Genomic DNA, 11,149 nt, shown 5'->3' with positions numbered 1-11,149 from the left:
ATGTAATGTAACATTTCTAAGAGGCAGTGTCACACTGTAGTGTGGCAGTGACAACTGCACTGCACTGCAACAGACTCATAGTTACACCACCGTATCAGTTTATAAAACAGTTTGTTTGCAATGGCTTTCTTATCTTGAACATAGACATGGAGACAAGGTTCCTATTAGTCAGAGAGACAGAGAATGTGCGCGTGTGTGTGTGTGTGTGTGTGTGTGTGTGTGCGTGCAAGTGTGCGTATTGAATATGCGTGTGTGTGCATGTTGAATGTGTGTGTGTGTGTGTTGAATATGTGCGTGTGTCTGTTGTGCGTTGAATATCTGTATGTGTGTGTGGGTGTGTGTGCATGTGAATGTGTGTGTTGAATAAATGTGTGCATATGTGTCTGTGTGCATGTTGAATATGTGTGTGCGTGCGCGTGTGTATGCATGTGTGTGTTAAATATGTGTGTGTGTGTGAGTGTGTGCGTGTGTGCATGTGTGTGTTGAATATGTGTGTGTGTGTGTGTCCATGTGTGTGTTGAATATGTGTGTGTGTGTGTGTGTGTGCATGTGTGTGTTGAATATGTGTATGTGTGTGTGTGCACGTGTGTGTTGAATATGTGTGTGTATGTGTGTGTGTGCACGTGTGTGTTGAATATGTGTATGTGTGTGTGTGTGTGCACGTGTGTGTTGAATGTGTGTACATGTGTGTGTGTGCGTGTGCATGTGTGTGTTGAATATGTGTATGTGTGTGTGCATGTGTGTGTGTGTGCATGTGTGTGTTGAATATGTGTACATGTGTGTGTGCATGTGTGTGTTGAATATGTGTGTGTGTGTGTGTGCATGTGTGTGTTGAATATGTGTGTGTGTGTGTGTGTGTGCATGTGTGTGTGTGTGTTGTCCCAGTCAGGCTTTGACTCGACTGAGACAGAAAGCCTGCCTCACCATGAGTGGCTGAGAGATGTCCAGAACACATGCTGATCCCTAAACAGCCCTGTGGATTAGGACACACACACACACACAAGCACACACACACACACGCTCGCGCGCACGCACGCACGCTCGCGCGCACGCACGCACGCACACACACAAGGACTACAGAACCACCGACATTACAGCGGAAATATTCATATAAAACAACACATCATCCAAACGGTATTTCTCACCTGCTGCAGATGAAGTACTTATGTAAAATAGGTGCATAATATTCATTTTATTCATTTCATCCTACACCCCCCCCCCCCCCCCCAAATAAATGTGTTTATATCACCAATCACAAATGTACTTATTAGAATCATGAAAAAAAGAAAGAATCGTAAATGTTTTAAATAAGTGACTGGAAAGCACGGTTTTCTGTGACTGAGAATGGGCGGAGCTACCACATGCGCCAATCATTGCGCTTTGCTGTGGAGAGCAAAACTTTCCGGTGATTGACGCGTCATTATGGCTCCACTCATTATTGTTCATGGAGCCTTACTCTTACGTCACTGCTATAAACCCTCAAATCCGATTGGCACGTACACTGAATTGTGTTGGTGTCCCCTTGACAGAAATACACGATGGAATTAAAGATTGGCTCATTAATCAACCACCCTGCTCTATTTTTTTTCCTCCCGACTCCTTCCGCACCATGCTGTGCAATCAGGAATAAGGATGATGAACTATGCGAGGAGCAAGCATGTGGTTATGAGCGAACCCAAACACGCTGCGTCTTTAACTAGGAAAGTACACTTCCTCATACACGGAGGAAAGGATGCTTATTTTTATGATGCCTTACACACAAAGACACTACTGTCGCACCCGAGACATGATGATGTAGTTTTTCCTTGCTGTAAAAAAATATATTTCCTGTCCATAAACGTTTATCATAACCACTGCCCTTGAATAACCCTGACTGGCGGCTTGGGTTATGAATACTGCTGTACGTAATGTCGCAGACAAAATGGCAGTAAAAATTAATTGCCAACAGTTTCTGTGGAGGCACTCATTAGAGAAAGTCCCACACTGAGAAATATACTGGTTTAGCGATGTATGTTTGCAATCAAAGGTCGTCTGTTACTTCTCAGGTGTAGCTCTGCCTTCTTCTCAACATCTGCAGCCATTTTAGAGTTCCAGTTACACAATTTTTGCTCTAATAATATTTAGACAGCATGGAATTAGACAGAGGCCTTTCAATACACGCAAGTTCTTGGAAAGCAGGGAACGTTTTTGTTTGGGTAAGGATACAAAGGGAACATTGACAGGCCAGTCACACTACGGTTCCTCACCGCAGTCATACACTCTGCATGAGTTTTGGCTTGTATTTTTTACATTACATTACATTACAGTTGTGTAGCAGACGCTCTTATCCAGAGCGACTTACACTATTTTTACACAGCATTTACTTTGCATCCATTTATACAGCTGGATATATACTGAAGCAATGCAGGTTAGGCACCTTGCTCAAGGGTACAAGGACAGTGTTCCTATATGGGAATCAAACCTGTGACCTTCGTTACAAACCATTTTAGGTTACTAAATAAGTGTGATGGCCCAGGCTTCATTCTTACGGCTTGGCGCTCTATCCACGACTACACACTAGCATCGACATAGTCTTATACAGCGGGATTAGAGAGGTCCTGCCCGAACAGAGCTCTCGGCAGGGTCCTTGCACCTAATACGTAATTACAGGCATTTAGCAGACGCTCTTATCCAGAGCGACTTACACAACTTTTTACATAGCATTTACACTGCATCCATTTATACAGCCGGATATATACTGAAGCAATGCAGGTTAAGTACCTTGCTCAAGGGTACAACGGCAGTGTCCTACCCGGGAATCGAACCTGCGATCTTTAGGTTACAAGACCGGCTCCTTACCCATTACACCACACTGTCGCCCAGTACATTACATTACATTCTCTTAGCAGACGCTCTTATCCAGAGTGACTTCAAAAAAAGTGCAGAATGTCAAGTGTTGGTCTCAGAAACACAAAAGTGCAACTTGAAAAGCCAGGTGAGGTGAGGTACTGTACTAATATAATCAACTACTTTAATTAGGCAATTAGATGCTCTCCAGGACGAGGGTTGCAGACCCCTGCCACAGACTATTCCTGAATGTCTGATAACGAGGTCTGTTCTCTTCCCACTGCTTCTCCAAAAAGTATTTTGTGTTATTTTAATAAATGTGTTTTGGTCAAGGCTCTTTTCCGTCTTGGGAGTCATGCAAAATTCATCCACCTGGGACTCCAAGCTTTATGTAACTTCAGCTTGAGTTGCCTACCAAGGCACCACAGATCTCCGTTGAATATGCTCCAAACATCAAAGGAAAACAGACTGGCAAAACAAAATAAAATAATTCCTTCATTTATTTACAGCGATGTGTCCTTATTTTTAGCAATGTCTCCTGCAGGAGAGCTGGACGTACTTTCACGTAATTCTCGCTGGAAGTTTTGACGGCAGACGATTTAAAGCACGCGCAAGGGTACAGTGCCCGTCAAGAGATCACTAAAACTATTTTTAACTCTCAGAAGACATTATTTTTTTTCCAGAAAATGGCTGAGCTGTTTCCTCTCTCTCCCTGGGGGTTGATGTCTTTTAATATGCAAATGATCCTGTCGCTCTGGCCCAGGGGTGGTTTTTCAGATTTGATTTGGGCACTGTTTCATGATAATCTGCGGGCTAAAAATAGCCCCGGCGTGTGGAAATTAATCAATGCTTGAGATCCAGTAACCGGGGGCCTGCAGGGGGAAGTCGTGTGGCGTTTGTGCGGGCCTACAAAGGACGACACGCTGGCTCACAGTCGATGCAGACGCACTCCATTTATCCAAGTCACAAGCTCACGTACAGCCCATTTCACTGCACAGGGCCCCTGCCCACCTTTCGCCCAATCAGCAGCAGCTTTACCCTGGGAGGAGGAGCAAGAGTAAATATGTTAATTTAATGTAATTTCCCCTTTTCATGTTTTTTATTTTATTTTATTTTATTTTATTTTTTTACATAGTTAGAGATGGTGCAAGATTTTGAAAGCAATCTTTTAAACAGAGACAGCCAGAACACCTTTTTTGTTAAATAAACAAATAAATATATAAAATTTATCTCATTTTATCTCTGGTAGTAGCCTCTTCCCTTATATATCCTCTTGAAAGTGAGTGGAATGAATTCTTTGGTTCTGAATTCCTTCTTAAAGCAGGCATTGAGCCACTATCTCCAGAGTAGGCATCATATCATGGACTAAAACAATTTATAAAAAAAATTCAAAACCCACAGTACCCATTTTTTACATTTGTATTGTGTTTATATATGCACTGGAGCCACAAACTTCATATTTTCTTTTCACTGGAAACATTTCAGTATAACAGCACATATTTATGGTTATGTGTAAAATGAGTAATTACAGTGGACATTTGAACAGCATGGAAGCATCCTTACTGTTTAATATATTATCAGTTCAATTAGTCTTGTTAATCAATGGTCCTGCATGTCTGTATCCTTCACAGTGACAAAACTACTTGCTGTAAGCATGTTCATATCACCCATTTTTGTCTAGATCACTTCCTGCCTGATCATTCATGAACTGACCTCAAGTCTCCTCTTTATGACGAACCTTCTTGAGACTGGCAGATGGTTCTACAACTGGCAGAGTCAACATAGCACACATTATCCCACATCTGTAGTGGCGGCACCAAGCCAAATCTGAATGTGATTCTGCAAGCTCCCTCCCTACCCTACAGAGGATGTGCTGCAGTGACCCTTCCACTGTGTGGAATTGTGAGTGAACACCCTATTTTAGTCCTGCTACATTACATTACATGTTACTGTACGGTTAGATACATACTGAAGCAGGTTAAGTACCCTGCTCAAGGGTACAATGACATTGTCCTACCCAGGAATAAAACCAGGATTCAAAACCAGGTCCTAATCCATTGTACTACACCGCTGCCTACTATCCCATGCTGCAGTCAAAAAAATAATGAAGTAAGGATAAATCGTACAAACCAAAACTTCAATGACCAGGTATCACCAGGAGAGGGCGATATGCTACTTGATTTAGCACAGCTATTAGCCGTTAGCGGCACAGATCACAACTCGGGATTCAGCAGAGAAAAGGTGAACATTATGCAGCACAAGGACTTTGACATGAATAACACGCGGCTAAATATAGCTGTAATTATTCCTATTACGAAAAAAAAAAAAAAAAAAACGACAACTATTTGTTTAATAAATGCAGAGTAGAGTAGTTGGCAACTGTGGTACATTGCATAATTCATTATTCACGCATATTGAAACTACAGGGCGTAATTAAAGTTTTAATCATTAAACAACCCCCTGATGAAGTAGAGTTGTTACTGAATGAGCTGAACTGAAAAAAGGTCTCTTTGCATCTAATTTGGGACGTCTGTGGGTGTGACTATGCCAGGCAACTGATAACATAAATTCTACTGTCAGTGCCTTTTCAACTCTGGCTGACGCAGTCCAGATCTCTGCCTGGGGTGTTGGCATTCGGTCTATCTTAAGTTTAAATATAATCTGAGGTTGATAGGCTGCTGATTCTTTCCTTTGATTACTGTCAGGGGGGAAGGCTTTTTTGGCTGTAAATGCCAGTGACTTCAGGCTATACTTTATATAGTATATAATGCTGTATCTATATCTGAAATAGAATGAAGCACTCTGAGAAATTTTAGCTTGGATGTCAGACACATTTATGAAGATCTCAGCTTTTCCCTTCTCTGGGCAATGTCATAATTTATTTAAGATTTTTAAACTCTAAATAGTTTTGGACTCAACAATATTCAAAAAGTAATACATTCTAAAATGAGCCTAAAATAATTATGAGCTGCTTCTCAAAATTCAGTAGCAAAGAAAAATGTGGTTGAGAGACACTGCATTAAGCGCAAAACTTTTCTCGGTTCAAATCTAAAATTTATTTTCTCTTTCACATATGGGAGCATCCCAGTGGAAATCGGTCAGATGTGTTTGTGTAATTAAGCGTTTCTTTGTCGTTCACTTAATGAAGGATAAACACAGCTGAACGTTGGCAAAATGGAACATCTTAAAAATAGCTCACATCTCGTTTTTCTATTTTTTTATTTGTCAGAGGCCGATAGAAGCGATGAACTCCCGATGGACTCTGAGTGGACAAAATCAATGGCATTGGAAAAAGTGGAGACTACTGATTGGCAAGGACTACAGGTACCGGCAACATATCATCACTCTCTCATCACCCCACCCCCAACACCGTTTTCAAGTCAGGTTAACTAGCCAGCAGGGGGCGCTGGTGTGTGATGAGATGCTCCCATTCCTGCTGACCAAAACCCTCCCGTCCTTAGGAGGCGCTATAGCTAATTGTGCATTGCCCTGCAGGGGCTGCCAGCGACAGTCAACACTGGCACGGAGACAGACAAGCACCCCGAGTTGATCGTTCAGCCGAGCAGATCGTAAACTAACACCGGATCCACCACCAGACCGTAGGCCCATTCAGGCAATGGAATGGTGCCTTAAAAGGGCGAGCCACCCAGAACTCCTCCCTGCCACCCTCTCCATTCGTGAGTCAGACTTAATGACAGCACAGACCCAGGTAATGGTCTCCTTCCGTGGATTTTGGCGGTGAGGAATACGGATAACAACGGCACATTATTATGGCAGGAGCGCTATGTGCCACCGGCTTTTTTTGGAGCCTTAATGGATTTTCCATTGCCAGCACCGGTACTTGGGTTTAGGCACAACCGGCGTAAAACAGACTTCATGTAAACACATCTGCTGAGTCTCACAATGCCTTGATACTCAGCAAAAAAAAAAAAAATTCACTGATTGTTCATCTATTGCGTAAAAAAAACACACAGTTGCTTTCACTGGCTCACACACTTTGAAGAAAATCTCAGAATTTTCCGTTACCGAAAGCAGTATCCATCCGGCCTCTTTCTCCAAATCAGAAAAAAAAAAGAAGCAAAGCAACGCACTGGCTCTAAAGCCTGCTAAAACAACAGCATTTTTCCTGGTATAGCATTTGAAAAAAGATTTGAAAAAGCCTACTGTGTTTGTGTCCATTTTTTAGAGGAAAGAACGAAAGAAAGAAAGAAAGAAAGAAAGAACCCAGTCCCCCGTTCCTTCATTCTTCTCCTTTCGCAGTGACATTCAGTGATCAGGGTCACCTTTAATTTTACAATGGAAATATAAAGCGTGCAGCGCTAAACACGTTACAGTACAAAAACACAACTCCGCTTCTCTACGGTGAAGTGCCGAATGAGTTTCCTGCCTCTTGTTGCGACAGTTGTAATTCCCTTTCTTTTCGGCCTTTGTGCATTCAACAAGACTGGCGGCATTGACCCGTCAGTCGAAAAGGAAGAACAGTGTCATGGCATAACACGTGCTCGCCGCTGTATCGACGACAGTCCACAGTACTGAAAAGAGAGCTATCGTTTCAAAGGACACGGGATATCATGAATCAGTATCCACGGATACGGAAGTGGGTATTCCGATAGTGAACAAAACACCAAGGCACATGTACCACTTATGCAGCGTTCGCCCAGGAATTCTAAACCACTTTAAAGCTGGTTTTAAACTGTGTTTCAGACACTTCTAGCTGGTCACAGCTGGTCTGCGGCTGGTCAAAGTGGGTCAAAGCCGGTTAAGATGGTAGGCTAGAACAAGCTGGTGATCAAACGGGTTTGGACTGGCAGACTATATAGGCTGGTCAGATGGTGATCAGTTGGTTGACCAGCTAAAAATGTCGAAAACACAAGCTTTGACCAGCTTAGTGAGGTTTAAGATGGAATTTTCACCCGGGCACCTGGATCACGGTAGACGACAAACTGGATGTCATTGTAATGGATGAGAGCAAAAGGGTACAATTTGGTCAGGACGGCAAAGAATCCCATCGATTGCAATGGCAGGTGGCACTTGCCGTCAAAGTTAAAACCAGATGCGGCGTAACACAACACAATGTGGACATGGAAAAAGAAAAAAATAAAATAATTGTTACCCTTTTCCCTAACATAGACAAAGACCAGTAGCAAGCTGTAACAACCATCCTTTTACTACCCACTGTTCCTCAAGACAGGAAATGAAATCGGACATGGATGATGGAGAAGGAAAAACCCTGTCGCAGGCTTTGTCTCGCAATAAATAAACGCTCGGCTACGTCCCGATCCGGTGACCGAGAAAGGCCATGATATATATACGGATAATGCCGGTGCCGCGTTCATCAAGCCAGCAAGCGGATACTCGCGCTCTGAAGACCCGGGGAATTGCAATCACGAAAAACACCCGTCTCTGCGTGAAGGAGATGATTTAACATTGAGAGAAGACGATCATTCAGTACCAATGATGCTGACCGTCAAATTATATGAGCGCACGAGGTAGCCGCCCTTCACCGTTATGGAACCCCCCAGAAACCTTCACTGTCAGAACACTCTCGTGTTTCTACTTTTTGTTTATTGCCAGTGTCAACCAGCCACTCTCAGGCCTGTATTCAATCAATCGTTGTCCTTAACTTTTCTCCCCAGACCACAGTTTGAATAGTACGCGGAACTAGCCAAACTGCGTTTTGTGTCTGTGAGAAATTCTTGCTTCTAACTCATAGTCAAAATTAACAAGTGTTTATTGAATCCCAGCCTGCCTGACCACTGATTAGCTCAAGCTAATCAAGATTCCTTGGTTTTTAGAGTTATTACAAAAGCCTGATACAAGGAAAAAGCAGCACTCTTAGAAAAAAAACCACTGAATACATTAGATATAGCCTACGTGATCAAACTTACTGAAAGCGGATTATGACGAACTGAAACCAGTGGGTGACTGGCCAACCTTGTGTTACTGTGAAAATTATCACTTGAAAAAAGGTTCAAATAAGCGACAAAGCATTCCATTACTACCAGCCACTGTCGTAAGCTGATGTGAATGTGTGACTGTGATGGAAAAACTTTTGAATTCCAAGACTCAGAACCGAACTCAGAGATGTGTGCGGAGGTTTGCTTCTTTTTTTTTTTTTTTGTCGGCTAGTGAACCTTTATTTTATATTTATTTATATTCATTTACCCTGGTAGGTCAACTGAAAAATCACTACACATAGTTCATGGTTCATAAATGTATTGTGTATAATTTATTGTCGATATGCCATTTATGGTGATTGATACGATAAACAGAGCAGGCCCTTACAGGTTTATGGCCCCTGTTACAGTGCCGTTTCCACAGCAACGTCAGATTTGATTGACAAGCGGAGTTTTGACGTACCGCTCATTTTCCTGAGATGCTACTGACTGTACGTGGGAGGCTTGTCAGTCTAGTACCTTGAGGGGGTTTGAAAATCATCTTGACTCAGCAATGCCTGAAGACAGGCAGACATACTGCTCTGTCAGTGTGTGCCGGTGTGTGTGTGAGAGTATTTATGTGTGTGTGTGTGCGTGTGCCTGTGCACGTGCGTGTGCGTGTGTGTGCGTGCGTTTGTGTGTGTGTGTGTGTGTGTGTGTGGCCTTATTAACTGCTTCATGCACTTAAACCTCAAGCTAAAAATCACACAATAGTCTAGTTAGTTCTGATCCAGTGTCAGTTCATGTCAAGTGATACCTTATTCCCATGTAGGGAATCCAGTGTAGTGGCTGTTTTCATGGCCTAAAAAAGCAATCACAAAATACCAATTCAAAATATAAAAATAGTACATCAACACAGCACTACTAATTTAATTCTCACTGTAAAACTTTGAGGATGAAAAAGTGAATGAGTCCCCACATACTCTTTTCGCTTTGTTTTTTTAAATTATCATTATGTTGCTCTGTGGCTAAGATCGCCAGGGATTTGTCTGTCCTTAATGCTTATTAGACGTTGCTTTAGCAAAGCCGCGGTAACTTTGTGCTAATTATCTTACTCGCTCTCCAAACAGCCCTGTCTAGTTCGTTTGCGTCTTGTTTTCACACATTATCAAAAACACAAGAGAGGCAGAAGGGCAATGATGCTTTGCAATGCACTTTTATATAAGACCTCCTTCAAAACCCCATGAGAATTTAAGTAGATTAGCTGCCTTATAAAGTAAAATCATTCCTTGAATTTTGACTCACAGGTCCTCAAATTCAGATTACTTGATGTCTCATCTATATCTAGCACCCCCCCCCCCCCCCATGTTCCAATCGATATAATTGTAATAAGCCACAGTTTAATTAAATTAAATGTAACAAAAATATAATAATAAGCGACAGTAAAAAAAAAAGAAAGAAAAAAAAATGAATTATTATATAATAATAAAATATTTAAAAACATAAATGAAAAAATACTTTTAGCCGGAGGATATTAATACTGTGCAGATGCATTACCCTGTAAAAGCAGGTGAGATGAATCAGAGTCTGTCTCCAACAACTCCCACATAATGGCTCCGCTTTCGGCTTGCTTCTCCTTTTTCAATGCTCTGAGTCACAACACAGAAGCCCTCAGGGTTGGAGCTAACTCACACAGGAAGCCCAGCACAATCCCCAAACACAGCTGGACTTTGATTGTGCGGCACTAGCGTGCGTCCCAGGCGTGACTTCATACGTCGTAATTCAAGTGTCAATAAAGTTCAAAAATCTTTTAATAAAAAATGTAAGCTATACAGAAGAAATGCCTGCCTCTGTTTAGTCTTCTATTTTTTTATACACTGTAATTCAAACTACCTTATTTTCTGAATGGAGCGTAATGGGTAATTGTGTGTGTAGAAAAAGTCTTAAATTGAAAAAAACACGGGAAAGTGAAAAAATTAAGCGAAGCTCGTTAAATGTAGGTGTCGCTGCCGTGAGATAAGGGGGACTGTGACCGATCTGTTCGACAGCTCGTTAGCTGGAGTTATAGAGCCGCATTGGGCCGATAATATTGACAGCCACCGCGGTATTCTAGTGAAGATAGATTAGCGCTGCGATAGGCCGGAGCTCTGAAGCTTTGAACTCCCTCGTGACGAGGAAGGAAGGGTTCGGTCTCCGTTCGGTCTATTAGCCGAAACGCAAGTGACACGGATTGCACGGTAGATTCTCTCGCTAGCCCTTGTTAGCTTTATTACCTGATGCCCGTTCATATCGGCGAACAGCGACTGAATGAAGTGGCCTAGGATTATTGACCAAAACAAAAGAAAAAAATATTTATTTTAAAACTCCATTAAATCGACTCAAAGTGATTAATAATTGTGCCCCTTATAAGATTAGGGAAAGAGATTATAAGGACATTTGTCCCCATA

At 42.1% G+C, this 11,149-nt stretch overlaps 1 long non-coding RNA gene across 1 annotated transcript; it reads right to left on the bottom strand.

Annotated features, from left to right (window-relative positions):
- Positions 1-3,311: 3,311 nt before the first annotated feature.
- On the bottom strand, positions 3,312-10,517 carry LOC135254267 (uncharacterized). Its single transcript, XR_010329797.1, has 2 exons — positions 10,260-10,517; positions 3,312-3,865 (listed from the first exon to the last, which is right to left on the bottom strand). It is a non-coding gene; the product is annotated as an uncharacterized LOC135254267 (long non-coding RNA).
- Between the last annotated feature and the right edge of the window lie 632 nt (positions 10,518-11,149).

Source organism: Anguilla rostrata, chromosome 4, assembly GCF_018555375.3.
Source record: "Anguilla rostrata isolate EN2019 chromosome 4, ASM1855537v3, whole genome shotgun sequence".
NCBI classification, from domain to species: domain Eukaryota; kingdom Metazoa; phylum Chordata; class Actinopteri; order Anguilliformes; family Anguillidae; genus Anguilla; species Anguilla rostrata.
This window is presented reverse-complemented; position numbering and strand designations above follow the sequence as displayed.